This window comes from Oncorhynchus gorbuscha, linkage group LG07 (assembly GCF_021184085.1).
Source record: "Oncorhynchus gorbuscha isolate QuinsamMale2020 ecotype Even-year linkage group LG07, OgorEven_v1.0, whole genome shotgun sequence".
In the NCBI taxonomy this organism is placed as follows: domain Eukaryota; kingdom Metazoa; phylum Chordata; class Actinopteri; order Salmoniformes; family Salmonidae; genus Oncorhynchus; species Oncorhynchus gorbuscha.
This window is the reverse complement of record NC_060179.1, coordinates 77,338,476-77,358,528: the sequence shown is the minus strand read 5'-3', so window position 1 is coordinate 77,358,528 and position 20,053 is coordinate 77,338,476. Positions and strand designations below refer to the sequence as shown.

Genomic DNA, 20,053 nt, shown 5'->3' with positions numbered 1-20,053 from the left:
CCCGAACAGACTCGGTAGAGGAGAAGGTTGAGAGCCATGCGTTATCCAAAACACGATCCTGCCAAGCCGCACTGCATCTTGACACACTGCTTGCTTAACCCGGAAGCCAGACGCACTAATGGCGACCCCCACAACTGGTGACCCCCACAATGAGTCACTAGAGCGCAATGGGACAAGGACATCCCGGCCGGCCAAACCCTCCACTAATCCGGACAACCCCGAGTCCATTAATGTGCGCCGTCTCATGGGTCACTCGGTCGCGGCCAGCTGAGACACGGCCCGGGATCGAACCCGGGTCTGTAAGTGACGCCTCTAGACCGCTGCACCACTCAGGAGACCCCCCACGAAAAGTTGCAATACAAAATATAAAAATGCTTCCAAACATCCTTCCTCTCAATTAAGTTTCTATGTGAGAATTTACAAAAACAATCAGAGATGCCAAAAATATTTTCCACTCCTGCTTCCTTGGAATGGTCCTGGTGGCTAAGGCTTGTGGTCCTCTTTGGGGGATTCTACAGTTTTCAATATGTCTTTATCACGGTACCATTGTTAAAGAGATGGATATCTAGTGGCATTCGATAGTAAACCAAAACATTTAGTCCATCCTTGAGGAATGAGGGTGTTTTATTGGAGTGTGAAATTAAAAATATATATTTCACCCTTATTTTACCAGTTAAGAGTTTGTGTGAAACCCTTGAACTTAGAGCTGCACTTTTTTCTTGCACAGCCACCTAGAGATAATCATCAACTGGAGAAACAGCTAGCGCTGCAAATTCAATCAGATCTGTCAACACAGGACAGGCTGAAGAGAGATGGGCTGATAGCAGTAGACTAGTTACAGGGTCAAGTTAAGACACAGGTTTCATCCCAAATGGCATCCTATTCCCCATATAGTGCACTACTTCCAACTAGGGCCCATAGGGCACTGTGTAGGTAACAGAGTGCCATTTGGGGGCCACCCATAGGAAGATCCTAGCTTCACCAACAATATTGCAACACACTGGATGAACACAGTAACTAGACACAGCAGTCGGTCATCCAAAAACACATTATCTGATAGCACCTGATAACATCTCATTATAGAGCAATGATTGGGCCTGTGTTTGAACATGAATAGTGAGTCAGCATCAACGCATCTGACGGGCGGACAGACAGATGGGTGTGGTAGGTATGGAGGACTGGCTGTGTATGTGTGTCTCAATCCTTTTTAGATAGGAGACCGGTGTGGGGCATGGGATACTGGTTGATTGAATGTCATCAGAGCAGTGCTGTTGGTTATAGAGGGGCCTTTCACCTCTGAAAGGCCCCGCGACAAACAAGAACACCCACTGGCTGAGCTACATGACCACAACATTACCAATGGCATCACATCAGTCTCCCGCTCTGTCGCTCTCCGACACCAAGACTGAAGTTTACCAGAGAAACAGGCTTTTGTGAAAGAACTCCATATAGACATGTTTTATTATAAGATATACCACATAATAATAATATGAACTGCCATCAACTTCATCTTCCTTTAAGGTTACTGTTTAGAACTGAACAATCTTCCCTTGTCTTCCTTTGTCATGACTCATTTCTGATCTGCTTACCCACACAGTCAGAGAGCAGTGTTCTCTGACACAATATAAATGACTTCCATCTCCTCTGTCTTCCAACCAGCAGAACAAACACTAGCTGTCTCACATCTTTTCATTTCTTTCCTGTTCTGGTTGTTCTAGTCTGGTACTGTCGTCAACGGTGACAGTGCTGTCTGGCCTGGCGCCATGGCAACACACAGGACGTGGTTTCCTCAGATAGGGTGGTGCTGTATCATCAGTCTAAACCTCAGATACCGGTAGCTACATGGCTCTTCATGAACTAATTGTCTTTATACAGGGTTCTGAGTTGGCTTCCAACCTGTAGAGAATATAATGAAGATGGACTGTCCAGACTACCGTTTGAGTGGTCAGATACAAAGGCATCCTCTATGGACCAAAGCATCTCTATCAAGCATCATGGTAAGGCTTACACCATGGCCTAACCTACTGTGCTCTCTACTGGGCCTGGAATCTCTGAAGAGCTATGCCAGCAAACCACAGGCCTGTTTACACATACACACACACACACACACACACAGAGTGTAGAAGCTCAACTTAGCCATGTTAGTTCTGCATGATTACAGAGGAGGAGCATACAGAGCCTGAAGCTCAGAGACAAAGCATCGCTCATAACAGAGAATCAATTCACTCACACAAGTTCCCACTCACAATTACATGTAGAAGCTGAATGCAGTTCTCAACCCTGTCATGTTATCAGAAGTCCTTTTTCCAGGTTTGTTCACAGGGTTTTTTCTGGCTGTTTAAGACCTCACAGCCTCATCACCATTAAATGGATGTGTTAAAACTGCTGTATTCACGGTCTTTATCTCTAGTAGATGTCACGCCTTGGTCATTGTATTTTGTGTTTTTCATTATATATTTGGTCAGGCCAGGGTGTGACATGGGTTTATATATTGTATTTTCGTATTGGGGTTTGTAGTATTTGGGATTGCGGCTGAGTAGGGGTGTTGTATAGGCTTGGCTGCCTGAGGCGGTTCTCAATCAGAGTCAGGTGATTCTCGTTGTCTCTGATTGGGAACCGTATTTAGGTAGCCGGGGTTTCTCTGTGTATTTCGTGGGTGATTGTTCCTGTCTCTGTGTAGTTTCACCAGATAGGCTGTAATTAGGTTTCACGTTCCGTTTGTTGTTTTTGTATTTGTATAGTTATTTCATGTGTCACTTTTTTCATTAAAGTCATGAGTAACCACCACGCTGCATTTCGATCCGACTCTCTTTCTACAAACGAAGAACGACGTTACAGTAGAGGGAGAACCAGTCAGACAGCCTGGGTTAATGGAAGGGTCTTAAAATGGAGGGCCTCAAAGTTTAATAACAAAACACACACCATTACATAAATCAATGAGTAATACAATCACATGATTTGAGGTCGTTATATGAGTCACCCAACAGCCTGGGAGGAAAGCGTCGAGCTAGGGCTGGGCGATAAATCAATAATTATCGAGGTAATTACTTCCCTCAACAACGATATAAAAACGTATAGATTCATTTTCGATAATGTCGACATAGAATAATTAGGTACGGCAGTCCATTTCACCTCTGTGACGCAGCAGGAACGTGCAGAGAAGTGACACTACGCACGTGAAGAGGTACACGCCCACTAAAAACCACTTAGCACCTTGAGTGATGTAGGATCCATTATTAACCAGGAAATGAGTGATGGAGGAGCCATTATTAACCAGGAAATGAGTGATGGAGGAGCCATTATTAACCAGGAAATGAGTGATGTGGGAGAAAGCAGTGGCAGCCATGGAGAAGGAGCAGCTTCCAGCGAAGAAATTATTCATGAAAATGGTTAAACTGTTTCAGTCATTTGGAAGCAGTTTGGCTTTTTGAAGTCCGACAAAGAGCAGAGCAATGTTCGGTTTAACATTTTGGCTACGACAGGTAGCTACAAAGTCTGGTAATAAGACAAACCCTTTTCAACATCTGAAGCAAAAATCACTCTTTGGAACATGCAGGAAGTTTGAGTTTGAGCCACAGTGTTGATCAACGCCACTCAAGCACCAGCCAATCTAGGGATGTTGCCCGAAGCAGTCAACACTGACAGAGTTTATGCCCTATAAGCAAACATCGAAAAGACAAAAGACATTACAAATGCTATTATGCATTGCATTGCTAAGGACATGCTACCAAATAGCACAGTCGAAAAGGAAGGTTTCAAGAGGCTTATCAATTTCATTGACCCCAGGTACGTGCTCCCTGGCCGCATGAAACTATTTTCCTTAAAGTATACTTGTGTAGCTATAATAATAAATGCCATTTAGCAGACGCTTTTATCCAAAGCGACTTACAGTCATGCTCACATAATACATTTTTTATTTAACTAGGCAAGTCAGTTAAGAACTTCTTATTTACAATGACGGCCTATCGGGGAACAGTGGGTTAACTGCCTTGTTTTACCTTGTCAGCTCGGGGATTCGATCTAGCAACCTTTCGGTTACTGGCCCAACCTTTCGGTTACAGGCATTAGGCAATCTTGAGTCTGAAGCAGATATGCACATTTTAAACACTATTTGATTAATATCATGATAACTATCGTTATCGAATGAAAAAATATATAGATATCGTGATAATTGATTTGCCATATCGCCCAGACCTACTTTGAGCCATAAGGTATTGATCTTCACAAACTATGTTGGCAGTCAGCCCAGTGTGTGTGTGTGTGTGTGTGTGTGTGTGTGTGTGTCACTGAGTAAACAACCCAGAGCAGCAAAGAGCTCTGTGAGATGTCAAGATCATCCAAGGGGTTGTGAGTACTAGTTGTTATGGTGACACAAATCAGGATCTCCGTGGTAACAGATTAGACAGTGTGGCAAATCTGTGTCGCCTTGGCAATAGAAGACGAGACGGGACGGGACTAAGAGGTGGGGATAGCGGGGGTCTGAATGAATCAAGTTCAACTTCACTGCAACACTTTGAAATCCATCACTACCACTCTAAGACTGCTATTAAGGAAATGCATGCGACAGAGACTCTCCCGTAGCCTTGTATACTTTTTAGCCAGCAGTTCTGAATGTAGCGCTCACGGGCCAAAATTGGTCCCTGAAAATTGCATACTATGTCACATACTATAATATGTGCACCACGTCATTGTGCCCCCCCCCACCTGCTCTCGCTCTTCCTGCCTCTTGCTAGCTGTCACTCAAATGGCGAGGGCCTGAAGCTCATTGGTTGAACTCAAATTGCTAGAGGATTGGCCCACATGGGTTAAAAATGTAGGTTAAAAAATATTTTTTTTAAAGGCACAGCACAGCTTCCAGAAAAACAGTTGCTTTCAAACTAAGGATTTCATGGCTAATTGAGGTTCTACTCATAGATTATGCATGTTCATAAACTGGGTGGTTCGAGCCCTGAATGCTGATTGGCTAACTCTATTGCCCTTACATATACCAATGACGTGTTATATGGGACCATATACCACAGGTATGACAAAACATTTTTACTGCTCTAATTACATTGGTAACCAGTTTATAATAGCAATAAGGCACCTCGGGGGTTTGTGAAATATGGCCAATATACCACGGCCAAGGGCTGTATCCAGGCACTCCGCGTTGTGCATAAGAACAGCCCTTAGCCGTAGTATATTGGCCGTAGACCACAAACCCCCAAGGCGCATTATTACTTAAATGAACACATTGATACATCCAGCCCAAAAGGGTTTTAAATACTTAGTCGCCAAAACTGTCTTTAATACAATGTTGTAACAATGCTATAACTGCAGTAATAAAAAGTGTAGTTACATAGGGATAAGGGCAACTAAATGGCACTACACCCAGATCAATGGAGAAGAACAACACCCACGATTATGTGATGAGAGCCGTTTTGAAATCTCACATTGAACAAGGCTATACCCATAGAGTACTACTTTTGACCAGAGCTTAATATGCCCTGGTCAAAAGTAGTGCATTAAATGAGTACTGTAATAGGTAGCGTCCCAAATGATACCCTAAGACTAACACCAAGGTTATATAGTTGTATTATATAGACAGCTAGACTGATGTGGGGGTTCTATTATAGACAACAGGTGGAGGTTCTATTATAGACAACAGACTGAGGTGGAGGTTATATTACAGACAGTCAGACTGATGTCTAACTAAGGTTCTCCAGTACAGACTGATGTCTAACTAAAGTTCTCCAGTACAGACTGATGTCTAACTAAAGTTCTCCAGTACAGACTGATGTCTAACTAAAGTTCTCCAGTACAGACTGATGTCTAACTAAAGTTCTCCAGTACAGACTGATGTCTAACTAAAGTTCTCCAGTACAGACTGATGTCTAACTAAAGTTCTCCAGTACAGACTGATGTCTAACTAAAGTTCTCCAGTACAGACTGATGTCTAACTAAAGTTCTCCAGTACAGACTGATGTCTAACTAAGGTTCTCCAGTACAGACTGATGTCTAACTAAGGTTCTCCAGTACAGACTGGGGCTGTGTCTCAAATGGCACCAGATTTCCTCTATAGCCGAGTGCACTACTTTTGATGGCTCTGGTCAAAAGTAGTGCACTACTTTTGATGGCTCTGGTCAAAAGTAGTGCACTACGTAGGGAATAGGGTGGCATTTGTGACGTACACTGGGAGGAGGCAGTAGTGTACTCAGGATTAAGGAAGGACACCAAGATGTTAAGGAAAAAATAACTAGTAAATACCTGTAAAAGAGTAGCCAGAGATTGCCTACTGCTACTGGGTAATGGTTAAAAGGTCAGGGTGAAGTTGAAGACATGGAATTCGCTTCGTGATTTTAGAACATAAGGCCATATTATTGGGCAAAGAAAGAGGGAGGAGAGAAAGAAAGGCTGTTTCACTGTCATCACTAACAGTCATTCCATCTTAACAGCTCTCTGAGTGTAACATTCTGCCCTCCAGGGTCATTCCATCTTAAAACCTGTTAGGGATGATGCGAATTCTCGCAGCTTTTCACAGCTTTTTGTTAAAAATCGTGCAACATTTCAAAGTCCTACTACTCATGCCAGGAATATAGTATATGCATATGATAAGTATGTGTGTATAGAAAACACTCTGAAGTCTCTAAGACTGGTTAAATCATGTCTGTGGCTATAACAGAACGTGTTTAGGAGTAAAAATCCCTGGGAAAACTGTTCACCAAAAACAAAACAAAAAAAATATTCATCCGCCAGTCAATGTATTGTCTAAGGCGATAGAAAATAGATGAGGATCCGATTACAATGCCTACAGCTTCCACACGATGTCGCCAGTACTGGCATTTCATGGCTAGTTTATCCTTGGTGAGATGAGGTATAGGCACTTCCTGTCTTGGGGCGCACCGGAGGATGTTATGAAAGTGAAAGCATGGACGATGATTTCAAGACTTGCTGCTATCGAATACAGATCGCCCTGTGATCAATTTGATAGATTATTAACGTTTATTAATACCTAAAGTTGGTTTAGAAAAGTAGTTTGAAGTGATTTGTAAAAGTTTAGACAACTTTTTTAATTTTAAAAAGTGACGTTGCGTTGCATCTTGTAAAGGTGAATTTTCCTGGATCAGACCGGCCTTCATAAAATGACATTTTGGCTATACAATGACGGATTTAAATTGGGAAAAAGACCCAATTGTGATGTTTATGGGACATATAGGAGTGCCAACAAAGAAGCTCGTCAAAGGTAATGAATGTTTTATATTTTATTTCTGCGTTTTGTGTAGCGCCGGCTACGGCAAAATCTTTTGTTTAGGTCTCGTTCAGGTATTTTGGGGCTGCATGCTATCAGATAATAGCTTCTCATGCTTTCGCCGAAAAGCATTTTACAAATCTGACATGTTGGCTAGATTCACAACGAGTGTAGCTTTAACCTGTTACTCCTACCCCCTACTTTTTCGAACATTCTGTTAGAAAAAAAATTGCGCAACATTTCAGCGCCCTGCTACTCAGGCCAGGAATATAGTATATGCATATGATTAGTATGTGTGGATAGAAAACACTCAGACGTTTATAAAACTGGTTAAATCACGGCTGTGACTATAACAGAACGTGTGTTTCATCGAAAAGTGCAGGAAAATCTGATCACTGAAAATGGAAAAATATATCCATGCGCGACTTCAACCGATTGATAAAGGTGAACCACAATAAATGCGTCCGAGGTTGCAGTACCTACAGCTTCCACACGATGTCAACAGTCTTGTCATTTGCCTAGTCTTTGTTTCTTGGTCAAACGAACAAGAGACAGGCTTTTTCTTCAGGTCTCCGACCGGATATTTTGGTTGAGATTTACCCGGACATTATTTCCAGACGTACCCCTATAGAATACACTTCGTCTCGTGATTAATTTGATCGCTTATTAACGTTTACTAATACCTAAAGTTGCATTACAAAAGTATTTAGAAGTGTTTTGTGAAAGTTTGTCGACTTTTTTAATTTTAAAAAATGACGTTACGTTATAAGACGCTATTTTTTTTGTTTATCACACAGTCTTCATAGATTGATATCTAGGCTATATATGGACCGATTTAATCGAGAGAAAAAAGACCCAATAGTGATTATGGGACATCTAGGAGTGCCAACAAAGAAGATGGTCAAGGGTAATGAATGTTTTAGATTTCATATGTGCGGTTTGTGTAGCGACGACTATGCTAATTATTTTGTTTACGTCCCCTGCGTGTCTTTTGGGGTGTTACATGCTATCAGATAATAGCTTCTCATGCTTTCGCCGAAAAGCATTTTAAAAATCTGACTTGTTGCCTAGATTCACAACAAGTGTAGCTTTAATTCAATACCCTGCATGTGTATTTTATGAACGTTTGAGTTTTAACTAGTACTATTAGCATTTAGCGTAGCGCATTTGCATTTCCAGATGTCTAGATGGGACGCCTGCGTGTCAGGTAGGAGCAAGAGGTTAATTGAGTATCTTGCGTGTGTGTTTTAATGAAAGTTTGAGTTTTATCGAAAACTATAGGTGGCGCTCTGAAATTTCCGCTGATTTGGTTCCTGTGCAGGAACAAACATCCCTAACAGGTTTTAACAGCCCTCTGAGTGTAACATTCTGCCCTCCAGGGCCATTCCATCTTAACAGCTCTGAGTGTAACATTCTGCCCTCCAGGGTCATTCCATCTTAACAGCTCTCCGAGTGTAACATTCTGCCCTCCAGGGTCATTCCATCTTAACAGCTCTCTGAGTGTAACATTCTGCCCTCCAGGGTCATTCCATCTTAACAGCTATCCAAGTAGGGTGTCCAATCAAAAACATATAATAATAATCCTCTAAATGAATAATCCTGTGAAGAAAATCCTTTGAGGAAAAAGAATGGACAAAGCGCATGTCTCTATCATAATCCGTTCAAATGTTATTGGAGTTTTCACCACTTGTAGGATGGCCAGAATTAGGGTGACTAAATCAATGGAGGCCAGATGGGGAATTTTTTTTAAACTAAAATTTCATCACATCAACTAGGCTGGATTCAATGTAAGAATTAAGGCTAGCTGATAGGCTCACTTTCATGTTAAACTAGTAGTCTTTCTCCTCAAATCCAGAGGACATAAAACATTAGAGGTAAGATGGATATCGATTGAAACTTAATGTTTTCATATTTTTACACTTAATTCAGCTTGTGTCATTTTAATTTAGCCTCTTACGACCAACAGAAACAACATTGAAGATGAGTACCATGTCATCAGAGCTCTGTGCTTATTATCAGATGTATTAGGTTACGAAATCAGACGTTTTAGATATAAAGTTAATCATATGTTACGAGAAAGACTCCACAACATAACAATCATATTTGTCTTGGTAAAATGTATTTTATAACATAAATGTAATCACCAAAGCGTGTTTTCACCCATTCTGGTCAGAGTGGTTAGACACCCTACTCTGAGTGTAACAGTCTGCCTTCCAGGGCCTTACTCCATCTTACTAGAACTAATGAGTGCCGGTCTTTGAGGGTTTTTCCTTTCAAAAAGGCTATACGCTGGTTAATCCCTCAAGGCTCTCTCTCACACACACATACACACACAACTGGTTGAGTACGAGATCATTATGAGCGTTTGTGGTGAGAAAGGGGTAAGGTATTTCAGGCTCAGCCTCCTTAGAGAGGCGTGAGAGTCCTCTTCGCTTTCCTCTCTGGCCCAGTCTCTCTTTTTCTCCTTTTCTCCCCAGACAAACACACCACAGACAATGCCTCATTCTGCACCGCTGGGTTCTCCAGGGAAACCAAGATGGACACAGTCCTCCAAGGTGTTACTGGTCATAACTTCCATGTGGTCAACTTGACACCATTAATAAACACACTCAGTCTCTGTGCGTGTCCAAGCACAACTCCAACACCATCATTAAGTTTCCTGACGACAACAACGGTAGGGCCTGATCAACGACAACGATGAGACAGCCTAAAGGGAGGAGGTCAGAGACAACAACCTCTCCCTCAACGTGAGCAAGACAAAGAAGCTGATTGTGGACTACAGGAAAAGGAGGGCCGAACACGCCCCCATTCACATCGACGGGGCTGTAGTGGAGCAGGTCAGAGAGCTTCCATTTCCTTGATGTCCACAACACCAACAAACTATCATGGTCCAAACACACTAAGACAGTCCTGAAGAGGGGAAGACAACAACTATTCCCCATCAAGAGACTTAAAAGATTTGGCATGGGTCCCCAGATCCTTAAAAAGTTCTACAGATGCATCAGAGAGCATTCTGACCGGTTGCATCACTACCTGGTATGGTAACTGATCAGCATCCACAGTACATCACTGAGACCAAGCTTCCTGCCATCTAGGACCTCCATACCAGGCGGTGTCCGAGGAAGGTCCAAAAAAAAAAAATGGTCAAAGACTCAAGCTACCCTAGTCATATACTGTTCTCCCTGCTACAGCACAGCAAGCGGTACCGGAGCGCCAAGTCTAGGTCCAAAAGGCTCATTAACAGCTTCTACCCCCAAGCTGAACAATTAATAAAATGCCTACCCAGACTATATGCAGCTATTTGAGGGCTTGCCAAGTGTTGAGAGTCCAGGAGGAGCTGTCTGTGCCTGGCTCTCAGTCCATATTAGACTATGGTTGTGTTCACCCAATCATAGCAAAAAGTTCAGAAACCTCATTTCAAAAACACTTTCTTCCTACTGGACACAAACCAGTACCAGCCAAGTCCTGCCTCTCAGTCCATGGCTGATTCCCAAATGACACCATATTCCCTATATACCTGGGTAATCAGCAGCGCACCATGTAGACAATAGGGTGCCATTTGGGACACAGTCCATATTAGACCAGTATCAGCCAGGTCCTGCCAAGTGTCCCATCAGGGAGAGAGACGAGGCCTTCACAGCACCGTGAGAGAGACGAGGCCTTCGTGGTCCCCGTCACAAGCAGGCAGCACCGTGAGAGAGACAAGGCCTTCGTGGTCCCCGTCACAAGCAGGCAGCACCGTGAGAGAGACAAGACCTTTCTGTGGCCCCAGTCACAAGCAGGCAGCACCGTGAGAGAGACGAGGCCTTCGTGGTCCCCATCACAAGCAGGCAGCACCGTGAGAGAGACGAGGCCTTTCTGTGGCCCCAGTCACAAGCAGGCAGCACCGTGAGAGAGACGAGGCCTTTCTGTGGCCCCAGTCACTTGAACCCAGAAGATTAGTGAAGGGTAGCAGTGCATTAGTGGTGGGAGACATGAGCTACATCCCAAATGGCACCGTATTCCCTCCATAGCCACTACTCCCACAGACCACCGTATTCCCTCCATAGCCACTACTCCCACAGACCACCGTATTCCCTCCATAGCCACTACTCCCACAGACCACCGTATTCCCTCCATAGCCACTACTCCCACCGTATTCCCTCCATAGCCACTACTCCCACCGTATTCCCTCCATAGCCACTACTCCCACCGTATTCCCTCCATAGCCACTACTCCCACAGTATTCCCTCCATAGCCACTACTCCCACAGTATTCCCTCCATAGCCACTACTCCCACAGTATTCCCTCCATAGCCACTACTCCCACAGTATTCCCTCCATAGCCACTACTCCCCCTCCATAGCCACTACTCCCACAGACCACCGTATTCCCTCCATAGCCACTACTCCCACCGTATTCCCTCCATAGCCACTACTCCCACCGTATTCCCTCCATAGCCACTACTCCCACCGTATTCCCTCCATAGCCACTACTCCCACAGACCACCGTATTCCCTCCATAGCCACTACTCCCACCGTATTCCCTCCATAGCCACTACTCCCACCGTATTCCCTCCATAGCCACTACTCCCACAGACCACCGTATTCCCTCCATAGCCACTACTCCCACAGACCACCGTATTCCCTCCATAGCCACTACTCCCACAGACCACCCTCCATAGCCACTCCCCACCGTATTCCCTCCATAGCCACTACTCCCACAGCCACTACTCCCACCGTATTCCCCACCGTCCCTCCATAGCCACTACTCCCACCGTATTCCCTCCATAGCCACTACTCCCACAGACCACTACGTATTCCCTCCATAGCCACTACTCCCACATTCCCTCCACCACCTCCCACCGTATTCCCTCCATAGCCACTACTCCCACAGACCACCGTATTCCCTCCATAGCCACTACTCCCACAGACCACCGTATTCCCTCCATAGCCACTATTCCCCACAGACCACCACTACTCCCACCGTATTCCCTCCATAGCCACTACTCCCCACCGTATTCCCTCCATAGCCACTACTCCCACAGACCACCGTATTCCCTCCATAGCCACTACTCCCACAGACCACCGTATTCCCTCCATAGCCACTACTCCCACAGACCACCGTATTCCCTCCATAGCCACTACTCCCACAGACCACCGTATTCCCTCCATAGCCACTACTCCCACAGACCACCGTATTCCCTCCATAGCCACTACTTCCACATACCACCGTTTCGCTTTCCACTCAGTCTCTTAGGGTAGGAACAGAATTCTGACCAGAGACAGAATATGACCGGAGACGATAAACAGAAACAGACCAATCGTGGTGACCAGACGAGGAAACACTCCTTCCCTAAAGAAGCCAAATGAGTAATAATATACATGGGATAGATGCAGGGAGAGAGCGAGAAAGGAAGGAGACAGTTTGTCCTGTTCAGATCATGTGATAAGGAAACACTCAAAAGGCCCTCGTTGATACCTACTATTTAGGAGACATTTCGTGTTAGTCTCAAATTGCCACACTTTACCCTACATGACTAGTGTGTCAATTGGTATGTAACCTATGGTTCAGGGGAAACACTAGCTACACATCAAGGCGAGGCCGAGAGAGAGAGAGAGAGAGAGAGAGAGAGAGAGATCGGAATTTTTAAAATTTTCCATTTGTGTTGCCGTTGCACAATGGCTATAAATCAGAGAGCAGACCTTTGCACTGTCTAACAAAGTTACATGAAGACATTGTACATGTTCTGCCTAACTAACCGACCCCTACACACCCACGGATGAAATACCACATGGAAAAGTATTTCATAACCAGCAGTATGACGCTGTGTGTTAGAGGGGTGGAGGTGTCTGTATGTTAGAGCTCAGCTATCACTTTCTCAGATAAAGGTTTCATTTTTTGATTAAAATGAGGAATTCCTGATATTCCGACCTTGAGAAAACCAGGAGCACTCTGGCTTACAAATGGATCGGTAGACATTTTGTGCTGGTTCTATATTCAGAAAGCATCTCAGAGTACTAGTACTGATCTGGGATCATTTAAAACGCTTTTTATATTATATTGAATAAGATGACATGAAGGACCTGATCCTAGATGAGCATTCCTACTCTTAGACACTTTATGAATGTGGCCCTTATTTCCTATGTTGTGTTGATCACATACCTTGAGACAATAAGCAGACAGGCATCTCTAGCTCGATGGCCTGTTATAGAACATGATCTTTATGTGGTCTATTCAGTTCTCTCTGTAGCCTTGTACTGTACACTCACTGCCCCCGTCAGTCCCTGTATGGGTTGAACAATGCACATTTGGTAGTGCCTAAATTGGAACTCAGTGGCTGTACAGTAACACACACGTGTGTGTGTGTGTGTGTGTGTGTGAATATGTGTGTGTGTGTGTATATGTGTGTGTGTGTATAAATAATACGACATCAGAAATCACAGTGCTGCATGGGATTCATGCCTACCTGTAGCTCAGTTGGTTCTAAATGTGGGTTCGATCCCGTACCCATACGTAGAATGTATGCACACATGACTGTAAATAAAAGAAATGACCCCTTCCCTCCCGCTAATTGAGCTACTTTTACAAATTGGTTTTGTTGTCTAATGCCTCGTTCACAATAAGATACGCTGGATGTCATTCATTTCAATGGGGATGTCCACAACAGAGCGGAATCGCACTGCCCCCTTGCGGTTGAAGGCTCAGTTGGGAGTCAGACACTGCACACTTGGAATTTTTCCACACTTTGCGTAGTCTTCAGTACAGACAAAGTCTGTTGAACAGGTAGTGACCAAAACCAAAAATGTTCATCTTCTCTGGTTTCGGTGATGGCTTTATGGGATAGCTAGCAACTTGTAAACAATTACCTATTCCTATAAGTGAATACTATTTTAATAGTCATGTTAACTAATACACATGGGATGTTAAGCCAGTTCTATTATACGACTTGCCTCCCGTTTAAATATATTGTGATGGTAATGACATTTGTTTTAAATTATTATTATTATGGTGGAGGTTACTAGTTACAGTGGTATCTTCAACCTAGCCTAGCCTTTAGCTAGCTACTGTAGCTGTTCTGCAAGCTAGACTAGCTATAAAGTTAGCGTAACAAGTAGAGTTAAAAGTAACTAAACAAAACATGTTTTATTAGCTATTACCGGAAACAATATGTATCCGGTCTTCAATGAAAAAAAGTCATATTTTGCGATCTACCAAAATAAATGCGATCTCTGGTTCACCTCCATCTTGCGTTAAAAACGCTAGACTTGTCCGCTCAGTAGCGGTGAAAGACTCCGATACAGCGTCATGAAATATATCACGGTGTGTACGGGGCATGAGAGAGGGGAATCTGTGTGTTCTGAAAGACGAGATGTTGAGGATTATAATAAATACCGCCTTGATGTCAAACAACAACCACAAACCTGTGAGTCTAAATGTGCACTTCACATTTCCATATTGAAAGCCTAACACACTGATTGGATTTTATAACTTAGCAAGTCATGTTGGCAATATAATAAGCTTTCAAAATGATGCCCACCTGACCCAAGTGGTTATTTATAATGGAATATTTCTGGATTGCCTAAACAACAACAGTAATTGTGTAAAGGTGGGGATGCGGGGCTGTGTTCCAAACAAACAACAAAATGGGTTTGCTTCAGTTCCTCAATGGCAAAGCTAGGAGAGATAAAAAAAAAGCACCTTATAGCCGAAGGCTCTTTCCTTGAGCCATAAAAGTACATTTAAATTCCATATGAACTGTGCCCAGTCTGGAGAGGTGTGTCCAGTGGGGGTTCTAGACCATTTCAACAGTTACATTAGACGTTATTGTTGTCATCGTTTTCTTCACTGCATTGCATTGCAGGCAAAAGACCGTGTTCATAATCATCATCGTTGCCACTGTCTAATAACGGATGTAAAAAAGATAGCACTGCCGTGTGTCCACTTGGAGACACTAGTTAGACATCATGCTCAAACTCTTGTAATAATTGTTTCTTATTTTGCACCTAAACCAAACTTTCAATTACATAATAAGAATATTCTTGGAATGTATCCGGAGTATTTTCAGTTTTCGTCATGGACAAATGCTGTGTAAAGTACAGTCAATGTAAAATGCACATAAACTCAACAGTGTCATGTTTGAATTCAGTCATGTCAGGTGAACATGTGGTCTGAATTTCCCCATCTCCAAAGTATTCTCTTTCAATTGCTACCATGGTCATGCATATGCTTTTTATATTTATTATTTTAAACATTCCAATTTGTCCCTATCCATAGGCCAATTTCCACAAGCACAAAGGGTTAACAGAATATCTGCCCTGTAGGCATGTGTCTGTTTAATGCTTCTATACACAATACAGACCTACAATTAAAATTTTAAGAGACAAAAGCAAGTCTCAGCAAATGTCTAGAACATGACATATGGAGTTTAGGGTAGGATGTAGCCTAAGGTTTGGACACACCTACTCATTCAAGGGTTTTTCTTCATTTTTACTATTTTCTACATTGAAATGTAATAGTGAAAACTTCACAACTATGAACTAACACATATGGAATCATGTAGTAAACAAAAGTGTGACACAAATCAAAATATATTTGAGATTCTTCAAAGTAGCCACCCTTTGCCTTGACAGTTTTGCACACTCTTGGCATTCTCTCAACCAGCTTCATGAGGCAGTAACCTGGAATGCATTTAAATTAACAGGTGTGCCTTGTTAAATTCCATAAATAAAATGATTTCCTTCTTAATGCATTTGAGCCAATCAGTTGTATTGTGACATGGTAGGGGTACTATACAGAAGATAGCCCTATTTGGTAAAAGACAGAGTCCATATTATGGCAAGAACAGCTCAAATAAGCAAAGATAAACAGCAGTCAATCATTACTTTAAGACATGAAGGTCAGTCAATCCGAAAAATTAAGAACTTTGACAATGTAGAAAATAAAGAAAAACCCTTGACTGAGTAGGTGTGTCCAAACTTTTGATTGGTAATGTATATTGTTGTTCAAATGTGTTGACAGACAGTGGTTGACCCTGGTCAGCTCTCCAATAGATCCCATGACTAGGCGTATGAAAATTGCCTACATAAAATGTAATATTCTGCGAAATTAATCTAGATAGGAAACTTCGGAAATCCCTTTTACCTTGGCGCTCACACTTAGCCTCTGTAGGGAGAAGTTTCCGTTCTCTGCCGATGTAGCAGGCGCCTCGCTCTCCGCTGCATCCCCATGGCCCGACTTGCTGCCCGGTAACGGGATGCCCTCCGTGACATACTCTTTACGGCACTCCAAGTTGTGCTTCTTCAGTACCTCCGCGGTCTCAGCGTCTACCACGATCAGCTCGAGGCTGCCCACGGTGGCTCGTATCCGGGCAACGACCTGCTGGTGGCTCTCGCCCTCCACGCTGTCCCCGTTAACGAATGTCAGTCGGTCCCCAGCGAAGAGACCGGCGGTGGCGGCAGGAGAGTCTGGTTCTACCAGTCGGATAAACTGTCCGGCCTTCCCTTTCTCACCGTGCAGATGGAAGCCGTAGCCATTCGAACCCTTTCCTAAAATACAACATCTAGGCCGGGGGTTTGACATAATGTTGCCGCTGATCAAATATTCTCACAGATAACGTCCAAAAACGTCACAACAAAGAAAGTAAACGTGGACAACAAACAATCTCAGAAATTAAACTGACAGACTAACTACTTCGAACGACCGGTCGCTCTCACAGTTTACTTTCTGTCAAAACAGAACGTATTATTTCACTTGCGTCTCGGTAAGGTCCTCCTCGAAACTATGTTGCGATCTAGTAACTATTTGTGGAGCGCACGTAGTCAGACACACCCACAAAAGTACTCTTCCTTGTGTGCTCAAATCAACTGGGCTTTGTTTTTTAAGTTGATCTGAAGTTGATGGTGAAGGGTTCTAGTCTGACAGGTGACAAGACCAATCAGTAATCTCCAATAGGAAAACGCTGTCGTTGAGTTTATCCGACAGCCAATGGACTGCCTTTAAATTTCCCTCTGAACAAAAGTCTAGGTGTCTATGCCAGAGCCATACATGTATTTATTTCTAAATACGTGGCTCTGGCCTACATTTACATTTACATTTAAGTCATTTAGCAGACGCTCTTATCCAGAGCGACTTACAAATTGGCCTAGGCTATTACTTATCACATATCTAGATTCTAGAAACACTGTCATATTCTTTTTCCATAAAGTTATTGAACGAATTAGGAAGGAATGTCGATGTAAAACGCTACATTCAGTTTTCCGTCAAAATAATAATTATTGCGAGCCAATGTAACTTAATTAATAAAGGAATTTGCCTATGTCGCAAGATAAAATATAATTTGTCTTTATTAAACTCCAGGGCCCGGTTTCCCTAAACCATTTTAAGCCTAAATTCCATCGCTATCGGGAAAAGGTCCTGATCATTTTCCACCAATGCTATCTATGATTGTAAATATATCCCGTTTGCGCATGTGCATAACTATAGATAAATCCGACAGAAGTGTGGGTGATGAAAGTTGGACAGAGGATCTCGAAATCTCTTTGTAAGAAACATTTGGACAAACGTTTAAAAAACGGGCTTAATGTTATTTTCTTGCAATTGTGCCGTATTATGAGCCAAGTGTTAAGACTACAAATCGTTGAATGGATCATGCAAATAGCTGGGCCTATTTGCGTGATTGACTTTTCAATAGACCTGGGCTGCTGACTAAAATCTGGGTTTATGATTGTAATTAAACGTTGCCATGGTTTGCTTTTGCTTAGAACAAGTAGCCTAGTCCTTGATAGGTCCTACATCTCATTTCAGATAGCCTAGGTAAAGATGTGGGTAATAATGTAAGCTGAACGCGTTTAGCATCTTGCTTAGTTCAAATTGACAGAGTCATTTATTCATCATGAATAGTGTTGTGAACAGCGATGCGATTTAGAGCCAAGAGTGCTCGTGTTGTCCATGAATTACTCTGTCGGCCTAGGCTAGTGCTGGAATTGACTACTGAGGACGGGGTCGTAAATTCCATCAAATGTTATTAATATGCCATTGATATGAACTGAATACGTTTGTCAACAACAGCCAGTGTTTTGTTTTTGTTTGCATGTAGCCTAATATGACTGACCGTTACCATCAATCTAATGTAATCTGATCGGCAATTGCGATAGAGCTGTGACCATGACCACAATTGCTTCCAATTTAATTTAAACATGGTATTTAATTGCATGATAACACAAGGCTGCAATAGCCTAAATTGAAGTTATAGGCTATTTACATATCTGTTTGCGGCAGCTCAAGGTAGGATACAAGTGGCACAATTTGATTTGCAATGACTCCAGTGTAGAGCTCTGCTACCTGACACTTGAAAACTTACCCCTTATGATTTATTTTTTGATTGTCTGTTTTGCAATTGATTAATGTGTTATGCAATGTGTTTTTTTGGGCTATAGCAGTAAAATCAATATTTTACCAAATAATAAACACACACACACATATATATATATATATTTATATACACACACACAACCATGTACATGGCTTGAACATTTACATTACATTTAAGTCATTTAGCAGACGCTCTTATCCAGAGCGACTTACAAATTGAAGACCAGCATCCCGGAGTCGCCTCTTCACCATTGACGTTGAGACTGGTGTTTTGTGGGTACTATTTAATAAAGCTGCCAGTTGAGGACTTGTGAGGTGTCTGTTTCTCAAACTAGACGCTCTAATGTACTTGTCCTCTTGCTCAGTTGTGCACCGGGGCCTCCCACTCCTCTTTCTATTCTAGTTAGTTCCAGTTTGCACTGTTCTGTGAAGGGAGTAGTACACAGCATTGTACGAGATCTTCAGTTTCTTAGCAATTTCTCGCATGGAATAGCCTTCATTTCTCAGAACAAGAATAGACTGACGAGTTTCAGAAGAAAGGTCTTTGTTTCTGGCCATTTTGAGCCTGTAATCAAACTCACAAATGCTGATACTTCAGATACTCAACTAGTCTAAAGAAGGCCCATCCTTTAATCAGGATTTCAGGTGTGCTAACATAATTGCAAAAGGGTTTTCTAATTATTAATTAGCCTTTTAAAATTATAAACTTGGATTAGCTCACACAATGTGCCATTGGAACACAGGAGTGATGGTTGCTGATAATGGGCCTCTGTACGCCTATGTAGATATTCCATAAAAGAACAGCCGTTTCCAGCTACAATAGTCATTTACAACATTAACAATGTCTACACTGTATTTCTGATCAATTTGATATCATTTTAATGGACAAAAAATGTGCTTTTCTTTCAAAAAGAAGGACATTTCTAAGTGGTTCCAAACTTTTGAACGTGTGTGAGGGGTCCTCATATTCAAAATCAAATAGCTAAATGATCCGTAGAATGACCATCTTAAAATAATTCTATATATTAGCTTAATATAGAACCACCTCTACCAAGGAATTTATCTAGTGCGCCTAAAGTCGATTTAAACCCTTTTCCAGTGCGTTTGTTGCCATTATTTCTTATGTGTATCAGTTCTAGCATGTACATATTTTTTATGGAAAGGGGTTTATAGCTAAGCTATTTATGTGAATTCAAAGCATAGAGATCCTATTAAATGACTAGAAAGGCTATGTCACAAACCCTTTAAGATCCAGGTTGGGAAGGAAATTGCAGCCATATTGGTCAGGGAGAAATCTAGATGTTAGGTGTTCCGGAGACACCTGAAACCCCACCTCTTTAAGGAATACCTAGGATAGGATAAAGTAATCCTTCTCACCCCCCCCCCCCCTTAATAGATTTAGATGCACTATTGTGAAGTGCCTGTTCCACTGGATGTCATAAGGTGAATGCACCAATTTGTAAGTCGCTCTGGA

General features: G+C 42.6%; 1 pseudogene across 1 annotated transcript in view; it reads right to left on the bottom strand.

Moving 5' to 3' along the window:
- LOC124040399 overlaps positions 1-17,073 on the bottom strand; it is a 41,382-nt pseudogene extending 24,309 nt beyond the window's left edge. Inside the window, exon 1 of the transcript XR_006839717.1 lies at positions 16,351-17,073. The product of XR_006839717.1 is annotated as a Na(+)/H(+) exchange regulatory cofactor NHE-RF1-like (transcript). The remainder of the gene's footprint in view (positions 1-16,350) is intronic.
- Positions 17,074-20,053: the final 2,980 nt, after the last annotated feature.